The 23805-nt window shown below is 35.8% G+C and overlaps 1 protein-coding gene across 1 annotated transcript in view; it reads right to left on the bottom strand.

Moving 5' to 3' along the window:
- NCKAP5 (NCK associated protein 5) overlaps positions 1–23313 on the bottom strand; it is a 1174517-nt gene extending 1151204 nt beyond the window's left edge. Inside the window, exon 1 of the mRNA XM_007494075.3 lies at positions 23102–23313. The gene's annotated coding sequence lies outside the window, so the exon portion shown is untranslated. The remainder of the gene's footprint in view (positions 1–23101) is intronic.
- Between the last annotated feature and the right edge of the window lie 492 nt (positions 23314–23805).

Here is a 23805-nt window from a genome sequence, read left to right on the forward strand (position 1 = left end):
CAGGTGAGACAAACATTTAATCCAGTTTGAAGATCTGACATGAAGATACGAAGCATGGCTCACGCACCTTTTGAACTTTCTTTGGCAGCTTCTGTTTGGAATCAGCATAAACGCCAAAAAGGTGAGTGATTAGTATCAGTGAAGCCCTCCTCTTACACTCATAGGCTTGCAAAATTATTCTGGTCTAGACAATAATTAAAGTCAGAAAGTTAACTTAATTAAAGAACATCTTTCCCTAACCCTGAAGGCAATTCCTAAGTGTTCACTCAAAGTATTATTTATGAAGACAGCTCTGGTGATGCCCAATTCAATGACGGGATATCCTCTTAGGCAAAATCTTCCTTTCTGATCTCTTACAGCCTGATGAACTATCAGGGATGGGTGGTGGCAGGATTGGGCTGGTAAATGGGAGAGATAAAGCTCCACATTATTCTGAATGTTTCAAATATAGGGTCAACAATTCAAGTTTTATAAAAAAAGTCAGCAAGCAAACAGAAATGGAATCTATTTCATCTTCAGATCAGATGAGACATATGACCCTAGGACCACATCTATACCTTATTATATTCAACGTTTTAGTTTGAGTCCTTTCTGTGCTTATGTAAATTGGAACCTAGTTAACATGTTATGATAAGGACATGACAAGGAACTATTATATAGGTCCTTGGTGGCAAACCTTTGGTATGTGTGCCAGAAAGGACACTCAGAGCCCTCTCCGTGGGCACATGTGCTGTCTCAGCACAGAGTTCACTAGAGTTTTCTACTAGAAAGCCAGAGGGATGTAGGACTGGGCTGATCCCCTTCCCCTTGCCTGAGGACATTTCTCACACCACCTACCCCTCTAAAACATTCACCATCACTGAGATAGGTGACATTGCCTTATAAGCAGACCTTTGAAATATTCCAGTAACTAGATCTCCTTAGGGAAATACCATTTTGTACCCAGTTCCCCTTTATAGTAAATCATACAAATGACAAGGTTCTTAATTTACATGAGTAATTTGAATTTGTGGGTTACTTTTCAGTCATACATACGTCTTTTATCATGTATGTATTCACCTCCCACTTAAGACTGAAAAATTTACAAGTACAAAGATGAGTTCTGTTTTTTAATATCCCACAAAAATCCACTATAGAGTTCTTTACACAGAAAAATGAGTGGTAGAAAATATTGATATGCAAGGGATCTAGGAAAGGTCATTGATATCTCAATGCATCCTTGTAACAAAATCTAGCATGAAAAATATTTCGTTGTGGCAAAATGTTGTATCTTAAATCACTTGCTATACTTGCTACTTTCAAATTCAAACCACAAACATTAGGCTCTTTGTCCTTTTCCCTCTTACACTGTCACCTCTGGCTCTCTTTCCCCTTATGGAGACTCATAGTATGTCAGAATTATTCCTAATTTCTTACATTTTATGAATATTATTATAGCTGGTTCCTAGACTCTACACTGTTCTATAGAAGACTTACTCATAGGATGCCAGAATGTAGTCTTTTGCTTACAAATGTTGCTTTAATCTTTACTGTACCTGCACTCCTATAAATGAAGGTTTATCATAGAGGTGACCCTCAACCCCCAAAGATGTGTACCCACATGGTCACATTATTCTCAAAACATATATGCGTCCTAAGATGGCCAGTAATTAATCTAAGCACAATGTTAACTTTCTTCTCATACTGCCTTTTCTAAATTCTATACTCTACAGATGTCAGTGCTATCACTAATACTCAGGACCTCTCTTCCAACTATATATATTCTACCAGTTACTATGATGGACAGTTAAATGGCACAGCAGATAGAGTGCTGGGCCTGAAGTTGGGAAGATGAATCCTCCAGAGTTCAAATCTAACCTTAGATACTTGCTACTGTGTGATCCTGGGTAAGTCATTTAATGCTGTTTATCTCAATTCCTCATCTATAAAATCAGTTGGAGAAAGAAATGGCAGCCTATTCCAATATCTTTGGCAGGAAAAGCCCCAAATGGAGCCTTGAAGAACTGGACTCAACCACAAAAATGACCAGAATCCAGAAAGTAGTCTGTTCAATCCTTTACAATCTGGATGAAGTGGGACAGACACGCATTCCTCTTTAATTTCTCAGCTGGAAGGGACCTTAGAGATTCACCTCCATCATTTTAGAAATTAAATAAGAACAAAAGACATATGCATGTTCCAACATCAAATAGCTAGTTTGAGTCAGAAGTAGTACAGAGTTTTCCCACTTCTAGCCTCATGCTTTCAATTATTCACTTCAACCTTCAAGGATTTTGTGGTTTAATCAACATGGATTCTTGCTCTACTTACTCAAATTAAAACTCTTCCTTGGCAAATAGATAGTCTTTGTGAGTTACTATGACTAAAAAAAGTCATTACCCTGAGGCAAAACTGATAATGTTTCTCTAAGTTTAGCTGGGTGGTCCTCAAATTCATATAAATATATATGCATATATATAGTCCATTTCGGAGCCCATGCACATAGCTGTTCAGACTTGTTAGGATATGTAAGATTCTACCCTTTAATGTCATAGCTCTTAAAGACCTAAATACACCTCTGCTCTAAATTGAGACAAAGGCATAGGGCTTTAGTTAAGGACCCACATAAAAATTTCTATTGGCCATTATCAGTATAGCCATTTTATACTGATCATCACCAAATATTATTTAACTAGAGATATTACTAAACTCATTCCCTTTCTCAAGCAAATGGAAACTGGTAATATCCTTACAATATGCTAGCTACAGGGTGATACAGTGAACAGAACACTTGACCTAGAGGCTGGAAGCCTCACCTTCTTGAGTTCAAATTTTGCCTCAGACACTTACTAGCAGTGTGACCTTGGAGAAGTCCTTTAGCTCTGTTTGTCTCAGTTTCCTCATCTGTACAATGACCTGGGGAAGGAAATGGCAAATCTCTCTCGAATCTTTACCAAGAAAACCCTACAAGTGGTCACAAAGAGTTGAATGTGACTAAAATAACCAAACAACAGCAACATGTTACCTGAGAGAGAGAAGACATCTTAAGAGATGACTCATACTCATTAAATAATTATTTGATCAGCAAACATTTATTAAGTACCTCCAATGTGCAAGGAAATCCTATTCTGGCAATGGACTGGATAATTTTAAGGTCCTCAGAAAGGTCTAATATCCTGCACTTCCTTAATGGTATTATGAAGAAACGTGTTTGTTGCCTGAGTTAAGGCACTATTACCTGGGAAAGAGACTCCATTTGCATCAAGTAAGTATTTAGCTATTGGTACTGTCACCTAAAAGAAGACAGTACCAGCCTGAAGGGCTTGGTTCTAGAAACTAGGTTCAAATTCCATCTCATCTACAACTTCTGTGACCTCAGTCAAGTCATTTAGTCCAGCACTGAAGCACAATGAGTAGGTACATAGTATAAACATTTGATAAATTTTTATTGATTGATTGGTTAATTTCCCTGGCTCTCAGTTTTTTCATCTATAAAACAAGGAGTTTAAACTTCATAACCTTGGAGGTCTCTTCCAGCTCCAGGTCTAAGATCTTATGGTTCTATAAACTTTGATGTAGAAAAAATAAGGATTGTGGGAAAGGGTTGACTCATATTAAAAACTGTTGTTGGAAGAAAATAGGCATTTTGGAAAAAATGAGGAGAATCTAGCAGGAATAAATACCAAAAAGAGGGTGAGAAAGACCATGAAGATTAATTTTATACATTTCACCATTTTTCCAGGACCAGAATTTTCTTATTAAATTGCATATTAAACCTTGTAAATGATTCTAACTCAAGGTTAAAGAAACTAGGTAGTTCATTCTAATTTTTATCTCCTACCTACCCAATCCCTTCCTTATAAAGACAATAACTTATTTTGTAGGCACAATTTTCTCTTTAAAATAGAGCCAATGAATCCCAAATAGGGCATAAATATTAGGCCATTTCTGTATTAAGATGAGAAAATTGTGAGTCCTGGAACCAAGCCCCTGTGACAGAACATATTAATCACATTGTTTTTGTCATCAAATTATACAGAGATGACAGGTGAGTACAGTTGAACAAGTTTCAGATAAGAACTTAATGCAATTGAATAAAAGCTCATTTATGTTGTTTAGCCTCATGTATTAACTCATACTAATGTTGTTTCAATGATCAAATCAACAGGTAAGCCCTAGGCACCTTTTCCAAGTGCACAGGCATGACAATCTGCCATAATTAGAATGCACATGAAAGCGTCATTAGCAAGAACATAAATACGTTGGTACTGCAACTCACAAGGCTGATGAGAAATGACTAACTAATTATTTGGAAGCATCTGAAAATATAAAAGGCTATAGAAATGCTAAATAGCATCATAACCCTGGAAGGGCAATTAAAGTGTTTAGAATTAGCAGTCATTCTTTTTTCTTTCTCTCAAATACAGGTTATTGCATAAAAAATAATCTTAATAGGCAAAATTGTGTTTAGTATCAAGTCTAATTAAGCTTTTTTCTCAATTATCAAGCTAATTTTATTAGATATTTTCAACTCATTGCCTATGGTCATCAGTCATGTGAGAGTTTCATTAAATGTGCCCTCCACATAGATGAAAGCTTAACATTCTGGAGGCAAGACAAAAAACATTTAAGTGCTTACAATGTGCCAAGCACTGTGCTAAGCACTGGGGATACAAGGACAAGCAAAAAGACAGTATTGTTCTCAAATTTCTATTCTAATGAAGAAAAAAATACACACACCAATCCTGCTGAAATGAGAGAAATAGAAAGAGAAGGAAAGGGAAGAGGAATAGGAAGAGGAAGGAATGGAGAAAGGGAGAAGAGGAAAGGGAGGAGAGGAAGAGGAAGGAAGAGACTAAAGGCAGCCACATTGGTGGCAGGAGATGGGGGGTGCAGTCCTGAAATTCAAGAGCAGAGCCAGTAGGGGAATAAAAGTTGGACAGCTTGGGGACCTCCAAAGGAGACTCCAGGAAAAACCCACCAGTGCAAGAAGGGAACTTAGCAATATTCTTGAATAAGAGGGCAGCAAGAATAGTTAAATGTTTCGATATAAGAAGGTCACAGGCACTCTAGGCAAATTCCAAGATGAAATAGCAACTGAGGCATGGTTATGAAGTCTAGAAAATCAGAACAGTCAGGAAGTTCTGTAAGTTTCTATATGAAAATTTTTGAAAATGTCCATGATGTCAAAATGTCCATAGTCATTTTATTTAATCTGTATATTTCAAAACCTAAAAATTAATGAGGACTCTATAGTTTCTTAAACTTTTATGTGTTCATACCTTATCTCCTAAAATAGAATATGAGTTCCTTAGGGGTTAGTAATTAGTTTTTATACTTATGTGCTCCCAAAAACCATTTAGGGTACCTTGCAATGCAGATATTCAATATGCATGTTTGCTGATTCAATTTTGATTGACAAAGCGAGAAATATATTGTCTTTTAAGTGGTACCTTTTAGATCATCCTAATTGATTTTTCTTTTCCTTTTTCAGCAAAAATAAAACCAGCTTCTTCTAAGCTATCTGAAATATACACCCTCCAACACTCTCTAGCTCAACCATTCTTACAAAGTTCTAGTTCTGTTTTGTTCCTTCTCTCTCACCTCAGCTCCTCCTCCCAATCCAGATGCTCTCTTTTCCCATGCAGAATTAACAAAAGTTTTCATAATGATCCCAGTCAAATATCTTGCTATATGCCAAGGTTTTGTCATCAAAACATACAAAATATAGATGTTAGTTAGTAGGGATCATCACTGGGATCTACTTCTGTGCAACCTCTGTTTATGGCTATATAGGCTAGAAGACATCGGACTATTAACTCAACCCAGAACTTACTCTTCCCAAGCATCCACAACTCAATACTCACATTCGGTGAACCCAGAATCACCTCCAATCAGCTTTAACACCCAGATTTAAAGGTCCTAAAATATGTCCTCCAATTGTATGCAGTTATCCCCCCAAATAAACATATATCCAATCATGCTCTCACGCTAACTCAGTGAAACTGAACACTCTGCATGAACCTAATAAACTCTAATTCTGCACAAATGCCATCATTGCTCATTTCCTCCTTCTCTCCACATACTTACTCGATCCAAGCCCTAGCTCTCTGCGCCATGTTCTATACTTCACTACAACTACCCAGAGGGTGACTTCCTAACATGCCTATGATTATTTGCACCAGGAGTTTGTCCTAATACTCCATAACATGGGGACTAATTCACATTTTTAGTCAGCTGCACAAATGCTGTGGCTTCCCTAAACAGTACTCTAAGCTGTTCCAATAGAACAATGAGATGTGTCTACAGGCACTGTTTTCCTGTGCCCAAATGGAGACTGCTGGCATCCAGAGAACCCTTGGCATGCTCAGATCCCGTCCAACTCTCACATTCTTCAGTTATGTGTGTATGTTGCTTGGACAGTGCACAGAGGAGCTATAATAAGAAACCAGTCCTGACTAGAATACAAGGACTAAACATTAGTCTTCAGCTCCAGCTCCCATTCTTAGAAAACTCATTTCTAGGGATGCTCTAACACAGGAGTTCTTAATGGAACCTCTGAACATTTTTAAAAAATATTTTGATAACTGTATTTTAACATAATTGTTTTCCTTTGTAATACTGTGTATTTTAGTTTGTACATTTGAAAGCATTATTTGGAGGAGTCCATAGGCCTCACCACACTGTCAAAGGAGTTGATCACATACACACACACACACACACACACACACACACACACACACACACACAAAAGGTTAAAAACCTCTACTACAGAGCATGATGAAAATATTAGAGCTACATTCAAAAACTGTTTTTAAAAAACTTTTTTTTAATTCTACCAAATAAAAGGGGGTTGGGGGCTTTGTTTGTTTTAAAATCTTGTTTCTTATTCCCACAATCTATACAATCCATTGATATTGGCTTCCTTATCATTCTTTACACAAGACACTCCATCTCCCAAGTCTGGGCATTTTTACTGGCTTTTCCCCATGCCTAGAGTTCTCTTCCACCTCATCTCTAACTCTTGGCCTCTTTATTTTCCTTCAAGTCCCAGCTAAAAGCTCATCTTCTATAAGAAATCTTTCCTGATCCACCTTAATGGTAATGCCTTCCCTTTGGTGATCATCTTCCATTTATTATGTATATATCTTGTCTGTACAATTGTTTGCATATTTCCCCCTACACTGTAAGCTCCTTCAGAGCAAGAACTGTCTTTTGATTTTCTTTGTATCCTCAGCTTTTAACATGCCTGGATATAGTAGGCAAATTAACAAATGTTTATCAACTATTTGAATCAACGGCACTAAGGACAGCAAGATCTTGAATTTTCTGTACCTTTTCATCAATTGTATATTAATAATAATGTGGTGCCATAGAGAAAATCATTCAGGGAAAATCTGACTGTGCCACTCTCATGCTTTGATCAAGGATTCCCTTGATATACGCATAGATTATTCTCATTAAAATTTTGTAGAGATGGGAAAGTGTACATATGAGTTGGTAGTTATTGATGTTTACTTGATTGCCTTTGTCATGAATAACATCTATATTTTTCCCAAACATCCTCTTTTTCAAAGATCTAAAGGATCAATCCCTTAGCACTGTAGTGTGTCAAGCACAGACATACCCTATGTGTATTTTGGCTAGTTTATTGTTCTCAGATTTGTTTTCTTAAATGCCATTGCCATTGCCTCATACATTACACTGAGGGCTATACAAAAACATGTTATTCAACAGAGCAAGATGACAGCTTAAAGACTGCCTCCTCCATGCAGAGATATCCCAATCATACAAGTTTCCTTGAAATTGGTAATGACAGTGATGACTTCTATGTTCATGTCCTCTTACTGTGTACATTAAGTGAGCCATTAGGGGTCATATGAGCACCCACACTGCTTGCCACTTTGATAGAAAAGGTTCTGTGCAGTTTAAATGAGAGGAGGGTTCTCTAACGATGATCGTCTAAATGTTTCTGCTTACAGACGGTTTCCTGCCCATAGTTTCACATGCTGGAACAATAAAGGGTTGATTAAGGGAAATGCAGAGCCAGTGGGGTTGCCCCTATAATAACTTTTTTTCCTTATTTCCTATGTGCATTAATGTTGACATGTAAACTCCTCCAATAGAATGTAATCTCCAAAAAGGGCAGGAACTAGTCCTTTTTTGTACTTGCAATCTCACCACCTTAAAAGGTACCAAGCATGCAATAAAGGCAGCTAGATAGTTCAGTGGAAAGATGACCAGGCCTGCAGTCAGGAAGACTCATCATTCTGAATTCAAATTCAGCCTCACACACTTACTATCTGTGTGAGACATTGGGCAAGCCATTTAACCCTGCTGGCCTCGGTTTCCTTGTTTGTAAAATGAAAAGGAAATGGCAAACTACTTCAGTATCTTTGCCAAGAAAACCCCACATGGGGTCACAAAGAGTTGGACATGACTGAAAAATGACTGAAAAGTTGTACATAGTAAGCATTTAGTAAGTGTTTGCTGATTCATCCATAACCACTCAGGGAATTTGGAAACAGTTCAGCCTAACTATCCAAATATTTTCTTAAAAAATTGGATGTGAATAAAAAATGTCTTAGACAGACTATGATATTCAGTGGTTTGACTCCATAAAGACTTTGTGTGTAAGCACACATGTATGTAATATAAACATAGTATATATACACACGTAGAATATATAGTATGTTATATTTCTACCTGTTTACATATGTATTTTATATTCATTCATCTAACAGAACAGACAAGGCAGATGAATTGAGCCAAGAATTTAAGAATTAAATTCGAAATTCTCTATATCTTTCAGGCAATTGTATAATGGTAAAAACAAAATAATCATTTTAGTTGATATTGATAGAGCACTTTAAGGTTTGCCAAGCCCTTCACATAAGTCATCTCATTCATCCTCACAATAACCTTGTAAAGTAGATGTTATTATCCCCATTTTAAACATGAAGAATCTGAGACAGACAACCTCGAGAATCACACAGCTAAGTAAGTGGTTGAGGTAGTGTCTGAACTCAGATGAATTTGATTCCAGGTCCAGCACTCTATTCACTGTACTCTCTAACTGCCTTACTGGTGTCCTATATGACCTTACTTATGAAAAGTCTGCCTATGCTCTTCTAATATGCTAGTCAAAAATGCCATCAAAACATGAATGAATGGAAAATTATCGATTAAACCCTTATTTGTAAGTGCTTATTAAAAAAAAGATAGTACTCATAAAGAACTCTGAAAACTTTAAAGTGTTATATAAGTTCTAGACATTTTGGGACATTTAATAATTTCTAATACCAGATTCCTCTCAAATAGAGAATTTAAATTTATCTCATTTTGATCCATCTGGGTGGGGAAACCTCAATTACATGAAGAAACCAGAATCCCAAGTATCCACAGAATTACTGACACATGGTTCTGGGGACAAGTCAAAGCAAAGAGGGAAGGATAAGGAAGTCATCTGCCTAAAGTTCTCTTTCCTAAGTGAGATCTCCCCAATTGCTTTAGTGAACAGTGAAATATTAGCTTGAATTCTAGCACCCTTACCATGCTAGGCACTCCTCTCTATGTGTGTCAGTTTGTCAACATCTTTCCCAAGAAGTGGTATCTAGAAGTGAACTCAATATTCAGATGGGTCTGACTGGGGCACATTGGAACATCGCAAGTGTGACAGTTTTTCCATTGATTCTGAGCCCTGGCTTCTATTAATATTTGTCAAAGTGAATTGAAATGTGCAATGTGAAACAATGAATAGACATGGATCCTTAGAGCCAAGAAGCTATGAATTCAAGTCTGGCTTTTTTATACATTCTGGCTGTATGATCTTGTCATTTCACCATTCAGTGTTGTAATATAGACAACCATCTAAGGCTGTAAATTGCAGAGAAGGTGCCAATCTGCTTTGGCAAAGGCAACTTCCTTTTCTGTAAATTCCTTAAGCTAATGAAATCACAGGTTCCATCTCTATCCCTATGGCTACCTAAGATATCTCTAGCTTTTCTTGCTACCACCCCAAACTTCTAGACTGTATTGAGCTTAAAGTCTTCTAACCCCACCAAAAACCTTTTTTTAAAGCTACATATGCTATTTTCTAGTTCACTTGTACTAATCATGTTGTTAATGCTTAACTTTTGAAAACTCTAAGGACATATAGGAAGAGGTTAGTCATGTACTCAGGCAGGGAACAGATTTATTCACATCAATACCTTGGCCAAGAAGCAGTCAGTGAATTTCTGTTTAGTATGATGGATGGCATAAAATACATTGCTACTGTCTCAGATAGAACTTATATCCTGCTAATTAGAAATAGCAAAACATGTTGATTCTTCTTTATTGCCATATGGCCATTCACAACAAAGAGGATAAGGAACATATCTCCCTTCATTGGCCTAGCGATCATTGATTGTGCTGCATATTGATCAAATCTGAGGTAGACTACATTATCACAGATCTTGAAATGGGTCCCTTGGAGACCAACCAATCCTAAATGAAAGCCCTGAAGAATATTTCTTTCTCTACTGAAATGATAATAGAAGTAGGAAACAAAAACAGTGAGTAGTCAATCAACTCCAATTGCTACCCAATATGGAATGGATTTTTTCTGGTTGGATGAGCCTACAGAAAAACCCAAAGGTGAGAACATTGGGACCTGGAGTCAATATATGATTTAATGGATTCAATCAGTTGTTTAGTTCTTTGACATAAGGTGGTAGAAAAAATTCCTTTTCTCTGAACCCCCCCAAAATATGATCACCTGGATGAATGAAGTCCATTATCACCACTCTTTGGGTCTAGTCCTTTAACCTTCCTCTAAGTACTATTATCAAGTCTACATCTTTCCATCTAATTTTGAAAGATATCATTAAAAATTAATAAAATCCATTGCTAAAATGCAAATATACAATATCTTTGGAATTCTCCTAATATAATGCATTCATTGAAAAGTAAATAAGAATAGTTCATCTTCTTTTCTTTGTGAACCTTTAATATAAAAACTCTACTTTTAAAAGGAGTTCCAAAGCTAAATTTTGTTGTTGTTTTTTCCTCCACTGAATCAAAGCAAAATTCCCTAGTCCTTCTTTTGAAGAATATACCTATTTGGATATTAGAGAAAGGGATGGAGGTTTTAAAAAGTTATTAATTAAAATTATTTTAATCCTATACAACTATTCCTATTCTCTTTAATTTTTCAAATATCATTGACAGAAGTTCAGCAATCACACACTCGTGTTCTCTCAGTTCTTTGGTATTGATTATCTAGGCGTAATGACTTAAATCATTTAAGATATCTAGGTGCTCTTTTAATCTCACACTTACTTGGTAACTTGTTTCATTTCAATATTTTTTCTATTTTCCATATCTGAATAATCAACAAAGCTGAAAGAATGAGTTGATTCCCTATGACTGGAAGTGGAGACTTGTTGAGAAAACATTTTCATGTAAAAGATCTGAAGATTTGGGGTTACTAAATCCTTAGAATGTGTCAGCATATGTTATGGCAATCAAAAAAGGCTAAATCAGGCTTTGGCTATGGTAAGAAACATACAGTGTCCAGGACAAAGGAATTCATGTGGTACTCTGCACTAATCATACTACATATTACATTCAATTCTGAGCACTGTATTTCAGTGAAGAAGATGGAAAAATTGGATCATTTCCAGTGAAGTACTACAAGGATAGTAATAGGCCTGGAGAACTTGTCATACGATAATGTGAAGCTATTAAACCTATAGAAGAAACCTACAGAAGAAAAAAAGCTTAAGGGAAAAATGATAGTGTTCTTCAAATATTTTAAGGTCTGCCATGTGAATGAGGGATTAGATGTCTTCCCAGGAACTAAGAACAACGGAAGGAAGTTGAAGAAAGGCAGATTTGGGCTTGTTGTAAGGAAAATCCATATCCCAATAGTGAGAGATGTACAAAAGATGAATGGGTTGCATAAAGAGGTAACATATTCCCTGTCATGGGAGACTGACATGTGACCCTTTGAAAAGGGGCATTAGTTATTTGCTTATGTATTTGTACATTCACTTTAATTGGAAGAATTGGAGGTTTCAATCTCATGAATTTCAAAAGAATAGAAAAACATATCCAGGCATCTGATGTCAAATAGGTGATTTCATCCCAGGTTTTTCAGTAAATCCAGAATTGATGGCTCAAGGAACAAGATCTGACCTGTGGGAATCAGTCCAGTGGTAGCTGAGGCAAAGATTCATCTGGCAGTCACACCATATCTGGATGTGAACTTGCAGAACTAATGTTATGCAGAAAGAGTGCTAATTCCAAGCCTACTCTTTACAAATATTGAAACGGCAGAGAAAGAATTCCTGTAGGTAATGAGAGGAAATATTTGTTCTCTATTATGATTTCCCATCCACCCCAAAAACCCTTACCTCACACCTTAGAATCAATACTGTATATTAGTTCTAAAGTAGAAGAGCAACAAGGGCTATGCCCAGGATCACACAGCTAGGAAGTATCTGAGGCTAGATTTGTCTTCTATTATTGTTGTGTCTTCAAAGTAAATATCCCTTTAGGAAAGCTAATTGATGTTAAGTGGTTGAATGAAATCCAGGCACTCTTCATTGTTGGCCAACAATGGGAGAAACACAACCTGTGGGGACTAGAGCCAATAGAATTAGAGAAAAGTCATTCCAAAGCAGATGCATGCTGGCAAATGTTTAATTACCAGTTCTCTGAAGATCTGTGATATACATTTATGTCTAATCTTCACTGCTAACATTTTCTACATCACTTTCTTAGGTCTAAATGACCAAAAAACAATAGATCTGATTAGGAGCATTTTTAAAAGTGTAAATGTTCATGTGGAAAATTTAACCAACAGGCTATACTGATCCAGTATAAATGAGTTTCAGCACATATCTCATGTTCCAAAACCTTCAGGCATACTCTTAGTATACTGAATAATATAGCTTCCCTGCCTCTAGGACAGTGGGCCCAGAATGTTTTCATTACATATGCGATAAACAAACAAAATGATGTTTAAATCTAGGTTCTCTAATTCCCAAGTGAATGTTCCTTTTATTGTCCCCCCTTAAAGAATTACATTAGTTATTATTATTAATATTATTTCTATGTTGCTCCTTTTATTATATAGTCTGAAGAGATAAAGAAACCATCTATATAGTATCTTTGCTGTCAGAGAGTCTTACAAAGTCTCCCTAATATATACTCTTGACACTCCTTACACAAAATCAGACTGAGGGGATGAGAAAAAATATTGTGTATCAAGTGAATCCATAAAAGTAGAGTAGAAATGGGGGCAGCTGGATAGCTCAGTGGATTGAGAGCCAGGCCTAGAGACAGGAGGTCCTACGTTCAAATCTATCCTCAGACACTTGACCCTGGGCAAGTCACTTGACCCCCATTGCCTAGCCTTTACCACTCTTCTGCCTTGCAGCCAATACACAGCATTGATTCCAAGACGGAAGGTAAGGGTTTAAAGTTTTTTAAAAAGTAGAGTAGCAATAATGCTGTCTGACAGATCAAAAAGAAACATTCAAAGAACAAAAAGAGATAAACAAGAAAACTAAATTATGATGAAAGGAACTACAGACCACAAACTAATATCAGTAACAACTTATATACTCTGAATGCCTTAAAATCCGAATTCATAAAGGAAATCCTCATTGAACCATAAGAATAAGTAGATAATAAAACAATAGTGTCAGGAGATTTCAGTACTTCTATTTCACAGTTTGGGACAAATCTGATAGAAAAATGAACAAAATGGGAAAACAGATCTGAAACTAGTCAAAAGACTAGGTATCTTCTAAATAGTACTGAAAAAAGTACGTATTTCTCACTACAATACAGAGATTTTGTAAAAATTGACTACATATTGGTCACATAAACATAAAAAGGCATAAATAATTAATATATACTTTATAGATCATAATACAATAAACAAAGTCATTGATGCAGGGACCACAAGCAAAAGAAAGAGACCTGAATGGAAACTTTACATTGACAATTGAAATAATGATTGGGTCAAAGAACATATTAGAAAAATAATCAACAATTATGTGACAGAAATTGATAATGATGAAACAACACAACAAAAATTCTGGGATACAACTAAACAGTCCTGAGGAGAAATAATATATCCTTAAAAACATACATTAAAAAATAGAAAAGGAGAGGATAAATGAACTAAATATTCATTTTTAATTGGATAGCTACCAAATAAACAAAATGAAAACAAGTACAAAAGGGATGTTAAACAATTAGAGGACAAATAGATAAATTGAAAACAGCAACAACCAAAAGAAATGATAAATCTAAAAGTTGATTATTTGAAAAAAACTAATAAAATTTATAAACTTTTAGCTAGTGGGATTAAAAAGTAGAGGACAAAAAATTAAATCAATAAATATGATGATAAAATTAAAACAGAATGAAAAAGGGTAATAAAAGTAATCAGAGCATATCATATGCCATTAAATACAGGTAAAATAGAGAACAAAAAAGAAAAAGAATATCTTCAAACATATAAAATACACATATCAGAAGACCACATAGAGATCTTAGGTAACCAAATCTCAAAAAAAAGAAATGAATCTAGCTGCAAAAGGGAAAAAATATTCCTGGTCCTGATAAATTCACAGAAGAATTCTATCAAACTTTTAAAGAATAATTAGTATGTACACTTCATCTATTTTTATTTTAAAAAACTAAGAAAATAATCTAATGGAATTCTTTTATGAGACAAGTATAATCCTAAAATACAAAACAGGAAAAGAAAATAATATAATATATAAATAACATAGTTAATGTATACTAACTCAAAAATTTTAAACAAAATCGTGTTAAATATGACAGTGATTTATTCAAGGAATCATTTATCACAACAAAGAGGAATTTATACCATAGATACAAAAATGTTTCAATATTAGGAAAACAATGACCATAATTAATCACATTAAACAATAAAATGTCTAAAATTATCTCTATTGATGTAGAAAAATCCTTAGATAAAATATAATACTGTTTTTATGATAAAAGTCCTATAATATATTGACATGGAAAGTTCTTTTAATAGCATAAAAATAACTAAAAGCAAAAGCAAACATTACATACAATGAGGATATGCTAGATTTTTTTTCAATACATTTTGGTGAATATTTTGGTGAAATATTTGGAGCTCATGACTTTCAGTCTTGTCTGACTCTTCATGACCCCATTTTAGGATTTTCTTGGCAAAGATACTGGAGGGTTTACCATTTCCTTCTCTAATTCAGTTTACCAAAGAAGAAACTGAGATAAACAGGTTTAAATGACTTGCCTAGCCATATAGTATCAGAGGTCAGATTTGTATTTAGGTCCTTCTGACTCTAGGTTTAGAACTCTATCTAATGCACCACCCAGCTGCTCATGGCTGGAATGTGGAAATATAAATGACAATAATACCAAAATTGATTTCTACTTTAATGATATATCAATCAAATTACCAAAACAATAAAGAATTTGATGAAATAACAATTCATTTGGAAAAATGAGAGATCTAGAATAGCAAGGGAAATGATGAAAAGAAGTAGACGTGAAGGGGGAATAACACTTTCAGACCTCAAACAATATCATGAAACAGCAATAATCAAAAATTTTTATAGTGAGTAAAAACTAGAGATAGTTCAAAGAAACTAGTAGAGAAGAGAGAATCAGAAACAATGGAACTCAATTAAGCAGTGTTTGATAAAGAAGACAAGGAATTACCTAGAATAAAAGCTATTTATTTGATAAATACTTCCTGGAGATTTTTAAAGCAAACTGGTTTAGACCAACACTTCCCATGAGATGTGTCAAACAACTGCAGACTGAACTGGATTTAAGTGTAATTGGGAAACATTTAACAAAATTAAAAAAATACAACATATTATTAATATGAGTTTTTCTAAGTCAATATATAACCATCAAGGATACTTATGCAAAGTTTAATAGCCTTCATTTCTTTTTGAGTTTGACATCATAACCTTATTCCAATTCTATTGGATTTTCCAATTCTAAAGCCTTATAAATAGAATGCAAGACCTTAATATTAAAGAGCATGGTAGAGGACAGCTAGATGGTTCAGTAGATAGAGGAAGGGAATTGAAATAAGAAAGATCTATCTTCTTGAGTTCAAATCTGGCTTCAGACATTAACTAGCTATATGACCCTGGATAAGTGACTTTATCATGTTGCCTCAGTTTCTTCATCTGCAAAATGAGCTGGAGAAGAAAATGGCAAACTATTCCATTATCTTTGCCAAGAAAGCTCCAAATGGGTTCATAAAAAGTGAGATAGGACTGAGTAACAACAACATTATACTTCTAAAGTATTAGAAAAGAAACATATAATATATCTCACATCCATGGGCAGGAGGTATTTTCTTAACTAAATAAGAGTCAGAGGTAATTACAAAAGGTAAAATAGCTGATTATATGAAACAGAAAAGCTTTTTGCATAGACAATATTAATATTTCAGGAAAAGAAGGGACTTGGCCAAATGGGGGAAAATTTTCTGTATCAAATTTCTCCCATAAGAGTTTGGCATCCAAGATATAAACACAAATACACACACACACACACAGAGTAAATAGTCATTTCCGTAGTCAAAGAATATGAACAAATCTCAAGAGAAAATTGCAAAGTATTAACAACCATAAAAAGAAAACTTTATATAATTAATAAGAGAAATATAAATCACAACTACTCTAAGATTTTTCCTCATACCTTTCAAATGGACAAAGATGAAAATTAGCAAAAAAAAAGTTGTGAGATAATATAATGCTGCTACAGGTGAAATGTAGAAACATTTTTGAAAGCAATTTGGAATTATGAATCTATTCCTTGGAATCAGAGACTCCATTACTGGCTTTATATCCCATGGAAGTAATTAATTCTTAATTAATTAATTAATGCTCTTCTTAGAGCATTCCCAGATAAATTAAAATATTTAAAGCAGTACTTTTGTAATAGCAAAATGTTAAAAAAAAGAAGATGTTCATAAATTGTGCAATAGTTAAATAAATTGTGGCATGAAAATGTAATTGAATAGTATTGTTCTGTAATAAAAAGTGTTTAATGAATACTGAGAAACATGGAGAAATCTTTATGAACTGATGCAGAGTGAAGTAAGCAGAGCCATGAAACAACATACTCAATAACTACAATAATGCAAATAGAAAGACACCTAATAAAATCAAAAGTGAATTAACAAATTTGTAAAGATCCAGCAGAGAGATATGAGAAGATATCCTCAAGCTGCCATTTCAAAGAGAGTAGAAAATCCACAAGTGTTATACAATACACATGGTTTTGAACATCTTCAATGTATTAAACAGTTATGTAGATTTCTTAATTTGTCTTAAAATTTTTTACGTGAAATGACTTTCTGGAATGGGGAGGAGGAGGAATATTGGAATAATTAAGAAGATGTAAAAAATAGAAGACATCAATACAATTGTATTTAAAAAAAAAAGAAATCACAGATGTTTTAAAGTACCAAAGCAAGGAATGTAGTAATAAGAAGGTAACTGTCATAGAAAGTAATAGTGTTACTATAATCTTCTCTGATCAGTCTAGAGTATCAATTTAAGTTCTAAGTATCACATTTTAGAAAAATTATTAATAAACGGTTGGGCAAACAATAGAACAAATCTGTTGGAGGAAGTAAGAATGTTTAGCTTAAAAAAGGAAAGGATTCTGAGGCAATAACTATTACCATTAAGTGTTTGAATGGCTGTCACATGAAAGAAGGGCTAACTTTGTTCTGCATGGCCTCAGAGGGCACAACCAGGAACAATGTGTAGATGTTGAGGAAGATGAATTTCAACTAGTTATCAGAAAAAAATGAAAATAAAAAAAAAAACTTCCTAACAACTAAAGCTGTGGAAAATAGAATTAACCTGCAAGAGGGGTAGGAACAATTGAATTCCCCAATATTAGAAATCTTCAATCAAAAGCTACATGACTTCTCAGGATTCCTGCTTCTTCAAAAAACACTTTTGGGCTACTGACCTGGCACCAGTTGTTGTGTGCCCAGGAAATATTAAACTGTTAATATTTAGCTAAGAAAAATACAAATTCGATTTCTTCAACTGCTAAGTGAAATGGCTTGAATTGATCTCTAAGTCCCTTCTAGCCCTAATATTCTATAATTCTAAGTTACAAATAAGATGCCAATTGATTCACTAGTTGGAATAGGAAAAAAAAAACCAAAACATTAGCCCCGAGGAATGTAATACTTTACAATTATATTATGGATAAAGAATTTTCATATTTATTTTGTTTTATTCTCAGGAAAACCCAGAGACAGATATAATTCCTCCAATTGAGATTAAGAAACAGGCATGGAGAAGTTCAATGACTTCCCTAAAGTGTCAGTTAGTGACAGGGTAGAGATTCAAATATAAGTGTCCAGATTCCCAAGCCTATTCCTCTAAATCCTCATAATGCCTTTCTTTAGTATTGACAATCACTCCCTATTCAGGTTCAAACTGATCCATGTAGCAAGGGACTCTTCTCCTATAGGCCTCTTTTCTATTTTCAAAAAGCAGATTAATAATTACAGTCAAGTAACATAATTCTTTTTAAATAAAAGAAAATAATATTCAGTTGAAGCTTTCTCAATTAATTAAAAACAAATTAGATGGGAACAATCATTTAATTAGATTTTGATGCTAGTTTCTTCAATCAAATTCCACTTTAATGGAAAAGTGACAAATGGTTAAAATATCTGATACTAAGGAATTAATCAAAAACAGTTTCCAGGGTAAAGCCTAAGATAGCAAAGACCCAGCTTAATTCAAATTCAGACCCAACAGATATTTTTAAGGATTTATGTGCCACTTGTTCCTATAATGGTTATTTGCCAAAATCTTCTGCAATTCAATCTTAATATCTTTCAAGTTCTACATCTCCTACTATGGTACTGCACAGGGATTGCTAATACTCCAAATCATGACACTTGAGGACTACTAGCTCCATTGACTGTAAAGAGTACAAAGTCACTGAATTCCAGAACTTGGGAAATAGAGAACTCAGTGGCCATCCATCTTATCCAAGCCATACATGAAAGGAATCTTCATTATATCATTCCTGACAAGTGGCCTACTTTAATTAAGAAATATTTTCAACAAAGTTTAAGCAAAACAGAGTTTGAGATTCAATCTTCGATCAGAAAATTAAGTTAATCAGAACATTCTATTCCCTGAGCAATATGGCTAATTATAGTTAAGGAAAGGGGGGGAAGGGCACAGCCCTTAGAAAGATAGGTTGGCACAGTGAAAGTTCCCTGGTATATGCATGTATATATGTAACTCATGACTCAAAGCCCATTTGCATAAGAATTTCTTCATTAATGAAGACTGATTACTCAATAATACTCTGTACCTATGTGAGTGCCAGTGCTAACAAGAGCTTGGGACAGTAGGTAGTCAACCTTGCCTTGTTAGTTATGATTTGCTTGGTTGCTTCTGATTGATTGCTCTGTACAATTAATATGCATACACTTTTTAAACTGCATTTATCATGCATATATTTAGACATGATGTCTCTGTTGTGCTTTCTCAAGTAGTACTCTGCCATGTCTAGTGCATGGATTGCTAATGCAAACTTGATAATATTAGTTTCAAGAATTCCATAGATTGGTAACCTAGGAAGTCAAGAAAATGACCCATGCTGTTTTAAAGAGCTATATCGTATAACAGTTTCAAGTCTCAAACTTGGCCTCATGGAGCTTTGCAAGGGATTGAAAAAAAACTTTGCTCCAAGGGAGAAAAGTAATACCTGGTTCAAATTCAATTGACAAGGTTCTTCTTAGTGGAAGAAGTTTCATCCAATCCTCTGAGCCTATGATAGAGTTGGTGAGAGCTAAGGAGTGAAGAGATCCTGGTCTCCTTGCTTCTAGCTTCAAAAAGATTTTTATTTCCAGATTCTCTTCACACACAGTGACCTGCTTACTCTTCCTTATGCCTAGACTCTTCTTCCTCACCTTCATCACTTAGCTTCCCTGACCTGATTAAAGACATAGCTCCTAGCCCTCTCAGTTGTCATTAGTTTCCTCTCTCAGACTATCTTCCATCTACTACTTATAAATACATTCACACATATAAACAGATATCAACTTTTGCTATTTCTGCCTTGAGGATTGGGGCTCTTTGAGGACATATACTATTTCTTGACTTTATTTATATCCTCGGTGTTTATCATAATGCCTAGCACATAATAATCACTTAAGAAATATTTGCTTGATTTGAATTATATCATTTCTAAAACAACAAATTTTTTTAAAAGAATGAGATAAAGCTGAAATATTTGATCCTAGAGTCAATAGGAGCCACTGGAGTTTATTGAGCAGGGGAATGGCTTTGGCAGTTGTGCTAAAAAATGGATTCAAAAGGGGAAAGAATTGAAGCAGGTAGTTCAATTAGGAGGTTACTGAAATAATCCAGATAATGGGTGAAAAGGACCTAGAAGAAAGTACTGGTTGTGCAAGTAGAAATAAGATAAGAAGAGGTATTACAGAGCTAGGAGTAATAAGATTTGGCAACCAATTAAATATGTGAGGTAATAGAGAATATTGAATTGAAGAGGACTAAGGGCTAACACTAAGGTTGTCAACCTGAGTGATGGGAAAGAAGGTGGTTTCATATATAGTAAGAAGGAAGAATGGAAGAAGAGGAGACTCAGGAAGAAAAATAATGTAATAAAACCAAGATGAAGATCAGAAGGAATTTTTACTCCTCATTCTGTCCATCTCACTCTGTCCCACTCAAGATAAGAAAAGGGTATAGGTGGGGCTCTTGTTTACCAGTAATTGTTCAAAAGCCTTCTCCAAAGAGCATCTTCTATAGCCAACAAATGGTATGGTGGAGAGGGGGGAGGAGGGAGGGAATAAGGAAGCATAGATATTTTTGTAATGATACCTGTACAGTTGCTGCTGTGGATACCTGTGTATCAGTTAGGTTATAACTTTCCTACAAGATTATTGTTGGCTCAGGAAATGGGAGAAAGGAAACTTCAAAAGAAAAGGGTAAAATAGGGTAATGTAGATGAAGATGTGTTTGAGAAGGTCCCTAAGGCCTGAGGAGGGTGAGATATCCATACTCCCAACTTCCGATAAGTGAGTTACACTCCTCTTGGAGCCCATAACCCCAAACTGGGAGAAACTATTATAGAAAAAGGAGAAGGAAAAGGAGAAAGAGGAAGAGGAGGAAGAAGAGGAGACAGAGACAAAAACAAAGAATAGGAACAAGAAGATGAAGACTATGATTATAAGGATGGCTGGCATTTATATAGTGCTTCTTAGAACATTAAAAATAACTCATTTTATACTCCTAATAATCCACTATATCCACTTTACAGATAAGGGAAATGAGGCAAATAGAAGGCAAGTGACTGGCTGTGAGTCACACAATTAAGCAAGTTTCTGAGGCTTGAACTTTGCTCTTCCTGAATCAATTTCCAGTATTCTATCCACTGAACCACCTAGCTACACATGACCCTAGCTAGTTACACATGACACCATAGTCCTCAAGTACATAAAAATCCCTTGCCGTCTTATAGATGAACCCCATATCAACAATGTCCACATATATTCCTGTCATTAAAACCCAATAGTTATTGGACTCATTTGCCTATTCATTCATTACCCATCATTACCATTCTTTCTGCAAAAGCTTTTTCTTTTTTTTCAATAGGCCTTTTGTTAATCTACACTGCTGCAAATACTCTGGTCTATCTGGGTGAGGTGCACCCCCCATGTGTAGTCCTCAGTGTTTCTCCAAGCTTTGGTCCTGCCACTGGCAAGAAAGCTTTATTCGTTCACATATGTATTGGTTCGCACAACCCCCATTTCATAAACATAACAGCCATTCAGTCTAGCTCCTTATTCACACTGCCACACATAGACACACATACTCTCTGTGCAAACTGATGATCCCCCACAAGTAGCTCTCACACACAGAGAGTATAGACTTGCATGGGTTCTTTTTGAAATCTTTGGAGTTTCAATTTTCCTGGGTTCTGCAAGCTCAATGGATAAAACTGTGCAGTTGCAAGATTCCTTAAAATCCCCCTTCCAGGCTGCCCAACATTTATTTTGGCAGCAGGTACCTGGAGAGTTTCTGAAAGCCTCAGTTTGGCCTGGCCTCAGAGCTACTGGCACAGTAAAGATTAATAAGGCTTATTTAGCTGAACTCCTCATGCTGCAATGTGATCCTTTACCGTGAAATGGGCAAGATTCTTTGTTAGCAACGGGCAAAAATGAAGCCAAAAAAAGGCTGACCGTGGCATGCAAAAATAGGAAACAATCAGAAACTTTGTATGACTTCGGCTGGTAAATTCATGGCTAGAAATCTTTGCCCTCTACCTATCCCCTGTCCCAAGTAACACTCATTTAGAGTTCACAGGAATCAAAGCTCTAGATCCAAATATAAGCTATAAAATCCTATGGGGTTTCTTTCTTTTTTTTTTATTTGAGACAAATATGAGGCAACACAGAGGTAGGGCACCTTGACTTGTTTCTTCAATGCATCAAGAATGAGTGATTGAGAAATATTATCCCAGCTTTAAAAACCTGCTTAGGAATGGTTGAAAGTCAAGATAACTGGAGGAATTTCTAAATAGGTATGCATTTGCCTTTGGAAACTAAGCTGTTAATTTCAGATGGGTTATGAACCAGGCAAAAATGACTTGTCATAGGTAAGACACAAGCAGCAAGGAATTAAAAATAAATAAATAAATAAACCCTTTCTCTCAGGTACTGGGGCAGAGGCAGAAAGCAGCTGTAAATCAAACAGGCTTTAGCTCCAGACACTTTTCCAGAGGCAGGTAAGAAGACAGGTCAGCAGAGAAGCAACCAAGCCTTTCAAACCCGGGGCATCCTGGAATTCTAGAGAAGGAATTCCTGGGCGCCCCCACGTGCTGGATAACTCCTTCAGAATATTTAACACCCAACATCCCATCACGTTCTGCAGACAGAGGAGGAGAAGAACAAGAAGTGGGGGAAATCCCAGGCAAACATTCAGTTGGTGAATCAAAGAGCTGGAGCTGCCAGCATATCGTCAACTCCGTGCAGACATAAACATTAAAAGGGGGGGAAATCTGTCCTTACCTAAAAGGCATGGCAGACAGAGCGGGGCAGTGTTTTCACTGTACCCAGCTCAGTGTTTTCTCTTTCATTCGGGCAACGCTCTAACCCTATTGAGGAGAGTTCCTGGGGCTCTCGGATCTTCCTTCAAGAGTTTTAATCACTGGCTTCCCCAGTCCGGGTTTAACAAATACCGCTGTGTTCTGTCAATATTTGTATGCAGCACCACATCGGGCAGCCGGCCAACATACAGGGTTTCAAGAGGCTGGGGGAGAAAACTGACACCCTAACAAACACACTCCCGGCTTTGTGTTTTTTAAGGTGGCGCTAAAAGTGTCATCTTTGATTCTGACAGGAGCTAAAGATAGCCTCTTTTATGACTCCCCGCTTCCCCTAAATGCTCTGCTTGGCTTGCATAGTGTGTGAGGGACCGGGGAAGGAGTGGGGGTGGGGGGTCCCTATGCAAAAAAAAAAAAAAAAGTTTGTTTTTTTTGTCTCCCAGCCCCAAAGTTCTCCCTCACAATCACATGGCTTTCCTTTCCACCAGCTGCACTTTAAATGTATTTTAATTGGCTGGAATGTAGAAAGAATCCATTTGGCAGTCATTTACATTTGAAGCACGCCCAGGGCAGCTGAAACAGGCCCCAGAAGCAGCCGATTACTTCATCAAAAGCTGTACTTAGAATACCATTGACTCCAACATAACTACAGTGAACTCCATTCTATGG

Source organism: Monodelphis domestica, chromosome 4 (assembly GCF_027887165.1).
Source record: "Monodelphis domestica isolate mMonDom1 chromosome 4, mMonDom1.pri, whole genome shotgun sequence".
In the NCBI taxonomy this organism is placed as follows: Eukaryota; Metazoa; Chordata; class Mammalia; order Didelphimorphia; family Didelphidae; genus Monodelphis; species Monodelphis domestica.